This window comes from Triturus cristatus, chromosome 4_1 (genome assembly GCF_964204655.1).
Source record: "Triturus cristatus chromosome 4_1, aTriCri1.1, whole genome shotgun sequence".
Classification (NCBI taxonomy): domain Eukaryota; kingdom Metazoa; phylum Chordata; class Amphibia; order Caudata; family Salamandridae; genus Triturus; species Triturus cristatus.
Window position 1 is genome coordinate 140289226 of NC_140585.1, and position 12853 is coordinate 140302078.

Here is a 12853-nt window from a genome sequence, read left to right on the forward strand (position 1 = left end):
TGGTGAAGTATGATTGTTTTGGGCCAAATGATGGACGATAAACATTTCTACATACCACTGCAATTTGGTATTTGGAAGGTACACCCAAACGTCCCTTTCAAGTACCATCAATTTAATATATCAGAAAAGGCCATTTTGTGTTCGAAAATGGCCTGAGTCTTCGAGCCAGCCTTTTTTCATCTGCAACGAGGGTTCATACATTTTGCACGTAGGCAGAGGTTTTAAGGAGAAATTAAATAGTTTCTACGTTGCACACGAATGAAGTGCTTTAAACAAACACATATTTTGTATGCACAGAGGAGAGGAGGAATATATGTAAGACTGAGGACACAGGTTAAATGAGAAATAGATTGACTGCAGCGCTGACGAGTATACTATGCCATTTCTTTAGTGCGCTACAAGGAAGCACCAAACTGTATAACAAAGTTTTGAATTGTTTTCATAGTCATTCTCTTTGTTTGAAGCTGTGAAAGGAAGAGCCGGATTCCAAAATAAATCAATGATGTTTCAGAAAGTTCCCACGCCCTGTGTAAAAATGCATTTATTCCCAGGTTTTGAGCAGTGACACTGTAATGCTAATAAAGTATAAGATCCAACTGAACACTGACTCTGTCAATGGTGATCCAAAGGGACTTTATGAAAGATCCCAGCTACAAACACCAGAACCAAAATAGGTTTAGGGGACACCCGGATTTGAACCTGGGACCTCTTGATCTGCAGTCAAATGCTCTACCACTGAGCTATATCCCCAACTGTTTTCAAAGATCAGAATGACAATATATCAGTACATCACGAAAGAGTGAGCGACTCAAGCTCAGTTGGGCCACAAAGTACGAGCTTGAAACTGTGGAAAAGGAGAAGTAGTTCTTAATATTATTAATTAAAGGAAAACAGGATCATATAAAAAACAAAATGTATATGTTTAATTGTTATTTTATTTGAATAGGCAGTGGTCCATAGGACCAATATCTGTAATTGAAATGTTTGTTTTGAAACATTCTCAAAGGGGAAGAGGTTTTTACGAGACTACCTATCTTTGTGGATTGATTACCACAATCACTGATATGGTGGTGAAGTATGATTGTTTTGGGCCAAATTACGGTGAAAAAACATTTCTGTATACCCCACCACAATTTGGTATTTGAAGGTACAACCAAACACCCCTTTCATGTACCTTCGATTTAATACATCAGAAAAATCTGTTTTGTGTTCGCAAATGGCCTGGTTTCTCAGACCAGCCTGCTTGCACCTGAGACTAGGGTTCGTACATCTTGTACGTGGGCAGCGTTTTTTAGTAGAAAGTAAATAGATTATGCATTGCACAAAAATGAAGTGCTTCAAACAAACACATACTTTGTATGCACAGAGAAGAGGTGGAATACATGTAAGACTGAGGACACAGGTTAAATGAGGAATAGATTGACTGCATTGCTGCCCACTTTTCTATGCAATTTCTGTAGTGCGATCAAAGGAAGCACCAAACTGTAAAACAAAGTTGTCAATTGCTTTCATAGTCCATTCCCTTTCTTTGGTGCTGTGAAAGGAAGAGCCAGATTCCAAAATAAATCAATGCTGTTTCAGAAATTTCCCATACGGAATACCGAGCCCTGAATAAAAATGCATTTACTCTCAGGTTTTGAGCAGTGACATTGTAATGCTATTAAAGTGTAAGATCCAAGCGAACACTGACTCTGTCAATGATGATCCAAAGGGGTTTTATGAAAATCCCAGCTACAAACACAAGAACCAAAACAGGCTAAGGGGACACCTGGATTTGAACCAGGGACCTCTTGATCTGCAGTCAAATGCTCTACCACTGAGCTATATCCCCACCAGTTTGTGAGAGTCGGAATGAAAATATATCAGTACCTCATGAAAGAGTGTGAGCATCATGCTCAGTTGGGCCGGAAACTACAAGCTTGAAACTGTGGAACAGGAAAAGTAGTTCTTAATATTATTTATTGAAGGAAAACGGGATCGTTTAAAAAAAATATTTATATGTTTCATTGTTATTTTATTTGCACAAGCAGTGGTCCATAGGACCAATGCCTGTACATAAAATGCTTGTTTTGAAACATTCTCAAAGGGGAAGAGGTTTTTACGGGACGCCTTATCCTTTCGCGGATGGGTTACCACAATCACCGAGATGGTGGTGAAGTATGATTGTTTTGGGCCAAATGATGGACGAAAAACATTTCTACATACCACTGCAATTTTGTATTTAGAAGGTACACCCAAACATCCCTTTCAAGTACCATCAATTTAATATATCAGAAAAGGCCATTTTGTGTTCGAAAATGGCCTGAGTCTTCGAGCCAGCCTTTTTTCATCTGCAACGAGGGTTCATACATTTTGCACGTAGGCAGAGGTTTTAAGGAGAAATTAAATAGTTTCTACGTTGCACAAGAATGAAGTGCTTTAAACAAACACATATTTTGTATGCACAGAGGAGAGGAGGAATATATGTAAGACTGAGGACACACGTTAAATGAGAAATAGATTGACTGCAGCGCTGCCGAGTATACTATGCCATTTCTTTAGTGCGCTACAAGGAAGCACCAAACTGTATAACAAAGTTTTCAATTGTTTTCATAGTCATTCTCTTTGCTTGAAGCTGTGAAAGGAAGAGCCGGATTCCAAAATAAATCAATGATGTTTCAGAAAGTTCCCACGCCCTGTGTAAAAATGCATTTATTCCCAGGTTTTGAGCAGTGACACTGTAATGCTAATAAAGTATAAGATCCAACTGAACACTGACTCTGTCACTGGTGATCCAAAGGGACTTTATGAAAGATCCCAGCTACAAACACCAGAACCAAAATAGGTTTAGGGGACACCCGGATTTGAACCAGGGACCTCTTGATCTGCAGTCAATTGCTCTACCACTGAGGTATATCCCCAACTGTTTTCAAATATCAGAATGACAATATATCAGTACATCATGAAAGAGTGAGAGGCTCAAGCTCAGCTGGGCAACAAAGTACGAGCTTGAAACTGTGGAAAAGGAGAAGTAGTTCTTAATATTATTAATTAAAGGAAAGCAGGATCATTTAAAAAACTAAATGTATATGTTTAATTGTTATTTTATTTGAATAGGCAGTGGTCCATAGGACCAATATCTGTAATTAAAATGTTTGTTTTGAAACATTCTCAAAGGGGAAGAGGTTTTTAAGAGACTACTTATCTTTGTGGATTGATTACCACAATCACTGATATGGTGGTGAAGTATGATTGTTTTGGGCCAAATTACGGTGAAAAAACATTTCTGCATACCACTACAATTTGGTATTTGAAGGTACAACCAAACACCCCTTTCATGTACCTTCGATTTAATACATCAGAAAAAGCTATTTTGTGTTCGCAAATGGCCTGGTTTCTCAGACCAGCCTGCTTGCACCTGCAACTAGGGTTCGTACATCTTGTACGTGGGCAGCGTTTTTTAGTAGAAAGTAAATAGATTATGCATTGCACAAAAATGAAGTGCTTCAAACAAACACATACTTTGTATGCACAGAGAAGAGGTGGAATACATGTAAGACTGAGGACACAGGTTAAATGAGGAATAGATTGACTGCATTTCTGCCCACTTTTCTATGCAATTTCTGTAGTGCGATCGAAGGAAGCACCAAACTGTAAAACAAAGTTGTCAATTGCTTTCATAGTCCATTCCCTTTGTTTGGTGCTGTGAAAGGAAGAGCCAGATTCCAAAATAAATCAATGCTTTTTCAGACATTTCCCATACGGAATACCGCGCCCTGTATAAAAATGCATTTACTCTCAGGTTTTGAGCAGTGACATTGTAATGCTATTAAAGTGTAAGATCCAAGCGAACACTGACTCTGTCAATGATGATCCAAAGGGGTTTTATGAAAAGTCCCAGCTACAAACACAAGAACCAAAACAGGCTAAGGGGACACCTGGATTTGAACCAGGGACCTCTTGATCTGCAGTCAAATGCTCTACCACTGAGCTATATCCCCACCTGTTTGTGAGAGTCGGAATGAAAATATATCAGTACCTCATGAAAAACTGTGAGCATCATGCTCAGTTGGGCCGGAAAGTACAAGCTTGAAACTGTGGAACAGGAGAAGTAGTTCCTAATATTATTTATTGAAGGAAAACGGGATCGTTTAAAAAAATTATTTATATGTTTCATTGTTATTTTATTAGAACAGGCAGTGGTCCATAGGACCAATGACTGTTCATAAAATGCTTGTTTTGAAACATTCTCAAAGGGGAAGAGGTTTTTACGGGACGCCTTATCCTTTCGCGGATTGGTTACCACAATCACCGAGATGGTGGTGAAGTATGATTGTTTTGGGCCAAATGATGGACGATAAACATTTCTACATACCACTGCAATTTGGTATTTGGAAGGTACACCCAAACGTCCCTTTCAAGTACCATCAATTTAATATATCAGAAAAGGCCATTTTGTGTTCGAAAATGGCCTGAGTCTTCGAGCCAGCCTTTTTTCATCTGCAACGAGGGTTCATACATTTTGCACGTAGGCAGAGGTTTTAAGGAGAAATTAAATAGTTTCTACGTTGCACACGAATGAAGTGCTTTAAACAAACACATATTTTGTATGCACAGAGGAGAGGAGGAATATATGTAAGACTGAGGACACAGGTTAAATGAGAAATAGATTGACTGCAGCGCTGCCGAGTATACTATGCCATTTCTTTAGTGCGCTACAAGGAAGCACCAAACTGTATAACAAAGTTTTGAATTGTTTTCATAGTCATTCTCTTTGTTTGAAGCTGTGAAAGGAAGAGCCGGATTCCAAAATAAATCAATGATGTTTCAGAAAGTTCCCACGCCCTGTGTAAAAATGCATTTATTCCCAGGTTTTGAGCAGTGACACTGTAATGCCAATAAAGTATAAGATCCAACTGAACACTGACTCTGTCAATGGTGATCCAAAGGGACTTTATGAAAGATCCCAGCTACAAACACCAGAACCAAAATAGGTTTAGGGGACACCCGGATTTGAACCAGGAGACCTCTTGATCTGCAGTCAAATGCTCTACCACTGAGCCATATCCCCAACTGTTTTCAAAGATCAGAATGACAATATATAAGTACATCATGAAAGAGTGAGAGACTCAAGCTCAGTTGGGCCACAAAGTACGAGCTTGAAACTGTGGAAAAGGAGAAGTAGTTCTTAATATTATTAATTAAAGGAAAACAGGATCATATAAAAAACAAAATGTATATGTTTAATTGTTATTTTATTTGAATAGGCAGTGGTCCATAGGACCAATATCTGTAATTGAAATGTTTGTTTTGAAACATTCTCAAAGGGGAAGAGGTTTTTACGAGACTACCTATCTTTGTGGATTGATTACCACAATCACTGATATGGTGGTGAAGTATGATTGTTTTGGGCCAAATTACGGTGAAAAAACATTTCTGTATACCACCACAATTTGGTATTTGAAGGTACAACCAAACACCCCTTTCATGTACCTTCGATTTAATACATCAGAAAAATCTGTTTTGTGTTCGCAAATGGCCTGGTTTCTCAGACCAGCCTGCTTGCACCTGAGACTAGGGTTCGTACATCTTGTACGTGGGCAGCGTTTTTTAGTAGAAAGTAAATAGATTATGCATTGCACAAAAATGAAGTGCTTCAAACAAACACATACTTTGTATGCACAGAGAAGAGGTGGAATACATGTAAGACTGAGGACACAGGTTAAATGAGGAATAGATTGACTGCATTGCTGCCCACTTTTCTATGCAATTTCTGTAGTGCGATCAAAGGAAGCACCAAACTGTAAAACAAAGTTGTCAATTGCTTTCATAGTCCATTCCCTTTCTTTGGTGCTGTGAAAGGAAGAGCCAGATTCCAAAATAAATCAATGCTGTTTCAGAAATTTCCCATACGGAATACCGAACCCTGTATAAAAATGCATTTACTCTCAGGTTTTGAGCAGTGACATTGTAATGCTATCAAAGTGTAAGATCCAAGCGAACACTGACTCTGTCAATGATGATCCAAAGGGGTTTTATGAAAATCCCAGCTACAAACACAAGAACCAAAACAGGCTAAGGGGACACCTGGATTTGAACCAGGGACCTCTTGATCTGCAGTCAAATGCTCTACCACTGAGCTATATCCCCACCAGTTTGTGAGAGTCGGAACGAAAATATATCAGTACCTCATGAAAGAGTGTGAGCATCATGCTCAGTTGGGCCAGAAAGTACAAGCTTGAAACTGTGGAACAGGAAAAGTAGTTCTTAATATTATTTATGTTTCATTGTTATTTTATTTGAACAGGCAGTGGTCCATAGGACCAATGCCTGTACATAAAATGCTTGTTTTGAAACATTCTCAAAGGGGAAGAGGTTTTTACGGGACGCCTTATCCTTTCGCGGATTGGTTACCACAATCACCGAGATGGTGGTGAAGGATGATTGTTTTGGGCCAAATGATGGACGAAAAACATTTCTACATACCACTGCAATTTGGTATTTGGAAGGTACACCCAAACGTCCCTTTCAAGTACCATCAATTTAATATATCAGAAAAGGCCATTTTGTGTTCGAAAATGGCCTGAGTCTTCGAGCCAGCCTTTTTTCATCTGCAAGGAGGGTTCATACATTTTGCACGTAGGCAGAGGTTTTAAGGAGAAATTAAATAGTTTCTACGTTGCACAAGAATGAAGTGCTTTAAACAAACACATATTTTGTATGCACAGAGGAGAGGAGGAATATATGTAAGACTGAGGACACAGGTTAAATGAGAAATAGATTGACTGCAGCGCTGCCGAGTATACTATGCCATTTCTTTAGTGCGCTACAAGGAAGCACCAAACTGTATAACAAAGTTTTCAATTGTTTTCATAGTCATTCTCTTTGCTTGAAGCTGTGAAAGGAAGAGCCGGATTCCAAAATAAATCAATGATGTTTCAGAAAGTTCCCACGCCCTGTGTAAAAATGCATTTATTCTCAGGTTTTGAGCAGTGACACTGTAATGCTAATAAAGTATAAGATCCAACTGAACACTGACTCTGTCAATGGTGATCCAAAGGGACTTTATGAAAGATCCCAGCTACAAACACCAGAACCAAAATAGGTTTAGGGGACACCCGGATTTGAACCAGGGACCTTTTGATCTGCAGTCAAATGCTCTACCACTGAGCTATATCCGCAACTGTTTTTAAAGATCAGAATGACAATATATCAGTACATCATGAAAGAGTGAGAGGCTCAAGCTCAGTTGGGCCACAAAGTACGAGCTTGAAACTGTGGAAAAGGAGAAGTAGTTCTTAATATTATTAATTAAAGGAAAGCAGGATCATTTAAAAAACAAAATGTATATGTTTAATTGTTATTTTATTTGAATAGGCAGTGGTCCATAGGACCAATATCTGTAATTGAAATGTTTGTTTTGAAACATTCTCAAAGGGGAAGAGGTTTTTACGAGACTACCTATCTTTGTGGATTGATTACCACAATCACTGATATGGTGGTGAAGTATGATTGTTTTGGGCCAAATTACGGTGAAAAAACATTTCTGCATACCACTACAATTTGGTATTTGAAGGTACAACCAAACACCCCTTTCATCTACCTTCGATTTAATACATCAGAAAAAGCTATTATGTGTGTTCGCAAATGGCCTGGTTTCTCAAACCAGCCTGCTTGCACCTGCAACTAGGGTTTGTACATCTTGTACGTGGGCAGTGTTTTTTAGTAGAAAGTAAATAGATTATGCATTGCCCAAAAATGAAGTGCTTCAAACAAACACATACTTTGTATGCACAGAGAAGAGGTGAAATACATGTAAGACTGAGGACACAGGTTAAATGAGGAATAGATTGACTGCATTGCTGCCCCCTTTTCTATGCAATTTCTGTAGTGCGATCGAAGGAAGCACCAAACTGTAAAACAAAGTTGTCAATTGCTTTCATAGTCCATTTCCTTTGTTCGGTGCTGTGAAAGGAAGAGCCAGATTCCAAAATAAATCAATGCTTTTTCAGACATTTCCCATACAGAATACCGAGCCCTGTATAAAAATGCATTTACTCTCAGGTTTTGAGCAGTGACATTGTAATGCTATTAAAGTGTAAGATCCAAGTGAACACTGACTCTGTCAATGATGATCCAAAGGGGTTTTATGAAAAGTCCCAGCTACAAACACAAGAACCAAAACAGGTTAAGGGGACACCTGGATTTGAACCAGGGACCTCTTGATCTGCAGTCAAATGCTCTACCACTGAGCTATATCCCCACCTGTTTGTGAGAGTCGGAATGAAAATATATCAGTACCTCATGAAAGAGTGTGAGCATCATGCTCAGTTGGGCCGGAAAGTACAAGCTTGAAACTGTGGAACAGGAGAAGTAGTTCTTAATATTATTTATTGAAGGAAAACGGGATCGTTTAAAAAAACATATTTATATGTTTCATTGTTATTTTATTTGAACAGGCAGTGGTCCATAGGACCAATGCCTGTACATAAAATGCTTGTTTTGAAACATTCTCAAAGGGGAAGAGGTTTTTACGGGACGCCTTATCCTTTCGCGCATTGGTTACCACAATCACCGAGATGGTGGTGAAGTATGATTGTTTTGGGCCAAATGATGGACGAAAAACATTTCTACATACCACTGCAATTTGGTATTTGGAAGGTACACCCAAACGTCCCTTTCAAGTACCATCAATTTAATATATCAGAAAAGGCCATTTTGTGTTTGAAAATGCCCTGAGTCTTCGAGCCAGCCTTTTTTCATCTGCAACGAGGGTTCATACATTTTGCACGTAGGCAGAGGTTTTAAGGAGAAATTAAATAGTTTCTACGTTGCACAAGAATGAAGTGCTTTAAACAAACACATACTTTGTATGCACAGAGGAGAGGAGGAATATATGTAAGACTGAGGACACAGGTTAAATGAGAAATAGATTGACTGCAGCGCTGCCGAGTATACTATGCCATTTCTTTAGTGCGCTACAAGGAAGCATCAAACTGTATAACAAAGTTTTGAATTGTTTTTATAGTCATTCTCTTTGTTTGAAGCTGTGAAAGGAAGAGCCTGGATTCCAAAATAAATCAATGATGTTTCAGAAAGTTCCCACGCCCTGTGTAAAAATGCATTTATTCCCAGGTTTTGAGCAGTGACACTGTAATGCTAATAAAGTATAAGATCCAACTGAACACTGACTCTGTCAATGGTGATCCAAAGGGACTTTATGAAAGATCCCAGCTACAAACACCAGAACCAAAATAGGTTTAGGGGACACCCGGATTTGAACCAGGGACCTCTTGATCTGCAGTCAAATGCTCTACCACTGAGCTATATCCCCAACTGTTTGTAAAGATCAGAATGACAATATATATCAGTACATCATTAAAGAGGAAGAGGCTCATGCTCAGTTGGGCCGCAAAGTACGAGCTTGAAACTGTGGAAAAGGAGAAGTAGTTCTTAATATTATTAATTAAGGGAAAACAGGATTGTTGGAAACGGCCCTTTTTGCAGGGTTATCCCCAAACTTTTTTGCTTCTTCCTCCTTTATTTTTTTCTGACCCGTGGTTGTTGGCAATAGGACTCTGAGCACTTTACCACTGCTGATCAGTGCTAAAGTGCATATGCTCTCTGTATAAATTGTTATATTGATTGGTTATCCATGATTGGTATATTTGTTTCACCTGTTAGCCCCTAGTAAAGTGCACTGCGTGTGCCAGGGCTGGTGATTCAAATGCTGCTAGTGGGCTGCAGCACTGATTGTGCCACCCACAGGAGTAGCGCTAAAAAATGATGTCTTAGGCCTGCTTGCAGTGCCTATGTGCAGTCCAGGACTGCCATGTCGACCTGGCCAGTGCACCCACTGACCAGGCCTTAGCCTTCCCTTTCTGTACATGTCAGGCATCCCTATGGTGGCCCTAGGTACCCCCCTGGGCTGGGTGCAGTGTATCTGAAAGGTAGGGCATGTACTGAGGTGTGTAACATGCCCTGGTAGTGAATTACAGCCATTTTCGTTTTTCACTGCTGAGAGGCTATCTTGCCCATAGGATAGAATGGGGAAGGCTGTTTACATGCCTATCTTCCCATAAGGGCAAGATAGAAAATCCAAGTTTGGTATCTCTGTGTTCAGAATTTAATTATACATCTTTTTAGCAAGATGGTTTTTAAATTCACTGTGTGAGAATAGCACTTTTTAGAAAGTAGCTATTCTCCTGTTTAACCTTCCTGTGTGCCTGTGTGCTGGTTGGCTGACTGGTGTCATGTGATGGGCTAGGTGGCTCCAGGAGCCTGGATGAGTCAGCAGCAGGGTGAATAGGGAGATCTGCATTAGATGGGTGGGAGGAGTAGTCCCTGGGTTTGAATAGGGCTGCCCCTGACAAACACAAAGCTGGCTCCACCCCCTGCTGGCCAGGCTGAGGACTCTGCCTCTGCTGGCACAAAGAAGGCTCCACCTCCTGCGGAGCGTCTAACGACCCTGCCCCTCACTCTGAAAGGAACCAGGTGCTCCAGAGCAGAGCACACCCAGGAACCGGTTTGAGCAGGGGAATCCCCCCACTGGAACAAAGAGAGACAAAGACTTGGAGGGGTATAAGAAGAGGACCCCAGACACCTAAACTTTAGATCACTTTGGAACTAAGAAGAAACCTCTGCCAAGGAGAAAGCTGGAAGAAACTGAAGAGGAGAAGACTGCCTGCTTGCTGTTTTGCTTTGCTGCCAAGGAGAGGGGAAGGACTTTGCTGTGTCCCCTTCTTTTGATTCTGATCTCCAAGGGCCTGAGAAGAGCTGGCTCCCTGTTAAGAAGTCCCAGGAACAAAAGGACTTCACCACCAGCTCCCCTGGAACTCTGCTGAGAGAGTTCTGACCTGCCTTGGAGTGCTTGCCCAGTCTTGGGGCCTCAGGAGGTCGTTTTTCTGTGTTTGGGAGCTGGGAAGCAGAAGCGTGAACAAGAGTGACTGGTACCCAACGCATCATCCGATTGCGTGTCGCAAGACGAGAGTGCGTGGAAAATTTCATCGCGGCACCATCGCAACACGCAGGGTCTCCGCATCGCCGAGTGCGTCGAGCATCGTCCCGAAGCGTGAAGCTTCCTGCCATTGCGAGGGTTGTCGCAGAACCAGTTTGCGGGCCGCACCACTGCCGGTGCGTGAAAAGTCTCCAATCGCTGCGTGCGTCGACGCAGAGTCCCGTTCCGTGGCGCATCGAGAGTTGCGGCGCCGGAAGGCAACGCTGCGCCACGCATCGCACCACATCGAAGAGTGTCGCATCGAACCTGTGCGTGAAGCTTCCCCCTAAGAAACCTACGCAACGAAGGCCAAAGTCATCGCATCCTCCCCTTACAGATCGGAGCCGGCGCATCCACCTCTGCTGCGTGAAGCAGGGCTGCTGCAAAGCCTCCCCAGGATCTCAGGAGTATCGCATCGCCTTTGCAAGCTTCCTTGTTATAGCTTTTGGGAACCTTATCGCAACTACAGGTACTGTTGGGCACGAGAGTGTCGCACTTTGTGCATTGAGAGTCGCACTGTGCAGGACACTGATTTTGACATCCTGGAGTACTTTCTGCAAACTCTTGAACTATCTTTAAAGTAACCTTTTGAAGTATATGTTGGTTTGTCTGTAATATCTGGTCTTGTGAAGTTTTTAGTAAAGATACATTATTTTTCTAAAACTGGTGTGGAGTAAATCTGTGGTGTTTTCACTGTGTTACTGTGAGTGTTGGTACAAATACTTTACACATTGCCTTTGATAGCCTAGACTGCTCAGGCCAAGCTACCTAGAGGGTGAGCAGGGGTTATCTTAACAGTGTATCCCCCTTTCCCTGACTAGAAGCAAGGGTCCCTACTTGGACAGTGGTACCTACCCTGCCAACTAGAGACCCCCAGATCTAACATTGGTGGTCAGCGGTGAGGATTGAACTTGTATTTGTACTTGACCCACAGTAATTGGTGTACATCACTAGGAGTGCAGACCAATAGACAACCACATACTATATTTTTGATTCTATTTTTGAGTAACTCTTCAAGAGCATCATGTCTCAGGTGGCAACAAGTGAGAGGGCAGAATTGGAGTTTTCCATGGAGGATCTGTATTCGTACAAGGTTGAGGAGCTCAAGCAATTCTGCAAAGACCTTGGTTGCCCTGTGAAAAGCGGATCTAGAAGGGATGTGCTACAAAGAGTCTTGAAGGCCTGGTGGGGGGCCCAAGAAGAGGATGATGCAGATGAAGAGGATGGTTTTGTTTCCCAAGCTCTGCCCGTGGTCGGACCAGTCTCAAGGGCTGGCAGCTCCCATTCCAGTAGGAGTCTCACTCCAGAGGAGTTGGAGGAGAATCAAAGGGCTAGAGATCATGAGTTAGAAGTCATGAGGCTTGAGTTGAAGCTGATGGAAATGGAAACCCAAAACAAAATAGAAGAGAGCAAGAAGATGTATGCCTTGGAAGAATTGAAATTGACCTTGGCACATGAATTAAGAATGAGGGAGCTTGATATGGAGCTCGAGAGGCTTGAGGCCATGAGTGTCTCAGCTGAAGAAGAAAGGTTAGCTCAGGAAGTGAGCTTTGCTGAGTTGGAGGTGGAGTCCAGCTCAGATGGTGGCAGCAAGATTGTAGTTTCTAGTGCTGAGAGAAAGGTACAAACACCCAGAGATGTGGCGCCTAACTTGAGGGAGGGGGTTGACATACACCAGGGAGTTCAGGTTTATGATGTAGTTCCAGTGGAGTGCAGTATCCCTGAAATGGATTGGGGAACTGGCACAGGGGACCATATTCCTAGTGGTGGGAGGGACACTCTACTGACCCTAGATGAGAGGTACAGGGAGAGGGGTTCCCCCATGGTAGAAACCTTGGTGTGTGAGTGTGGAGACCGCCCAGAAGAGTGTGAGTTGTG

The 12853-nt window shown here is 41.8% G+C and overlaps 7 non-coding genes across 7 annotated transcripts; all 7 read right to left on the reverse strand.

The window, feature by feature from the left end:
- Positions 1-678: 678 nt before the first annotated feature.
- TRNAC-GCA (transfer RNA cysteine (anticodon GCA)) lies at positions 679-750 on the reverse strand. The gene has a single exon. It is a non-coding gene; the product is annotated as a tRNA-Cys (tRNA).
- Positions 751-1759: 1009 nt separating this feature from the next.
- On the reverse strand, positions 1760-1831 carry TRNAC-GCA (transfer RNA cysteine (anticodon GCA)). The gene has a single exon. It is a non-coding gene; the product is annotated as a tRNA-Cys (tRNA).
- Positions 1832-3908: 2077 nt separating this feature from the next.
- On the reverse strand, positions 3909-3980 carry TRNAC-GCA (transfer RNA cysteine (anticodon GCA)). The gene has a single exon. It is a non-coding gene; the product is annotated as a tRNA-Cys (tRNA).
- Positions 3981-6057: 2077 nt separating this feature from the next.
- TRNAC-GCA (transfer RNA cysteine (anticodon GCA)) lies at positions 6058-6129 on the reverse strand. Its single transcript has one exon. It is a non-coding gene; the product is annotated as a tRNA-Cys (tRNA).
- A 959-nt stretch (positions 6130-7088) lies between these two features.
- TRNAC-GCA (transfer RNA cysteine (anticodon GCA)) lies at positions 7089-7160 on the reverse strand. The gene has a single exon. It is a non-coding gene; the product is annotated as a tRNA-Cys (tRNA).
- Positions 7161-8170: 1010 nt separating this feature from the next.
- Positions 8171-8242, reverse strand: TRNAC-GCA (transfer RNA cysteine (anticodon GCA)). The gene has a single exon. It is a non-coding gene; the product is annotated as a tRNA-Cys (tRNA).
- Positions 8243-9241: 999 nt separating this feature from the next.
- Positions 9242-9313, reverse strand: TRNAC-GCA (transfer RNA cysteine (anticodon GCA)). The gene has a single exon. It is a non-coding gene; the product is annotated as a tRNA-Cys (tRNA).
- Between the last annotated feature and the right edge of the window lie 3540 nt (positions 9314-12853).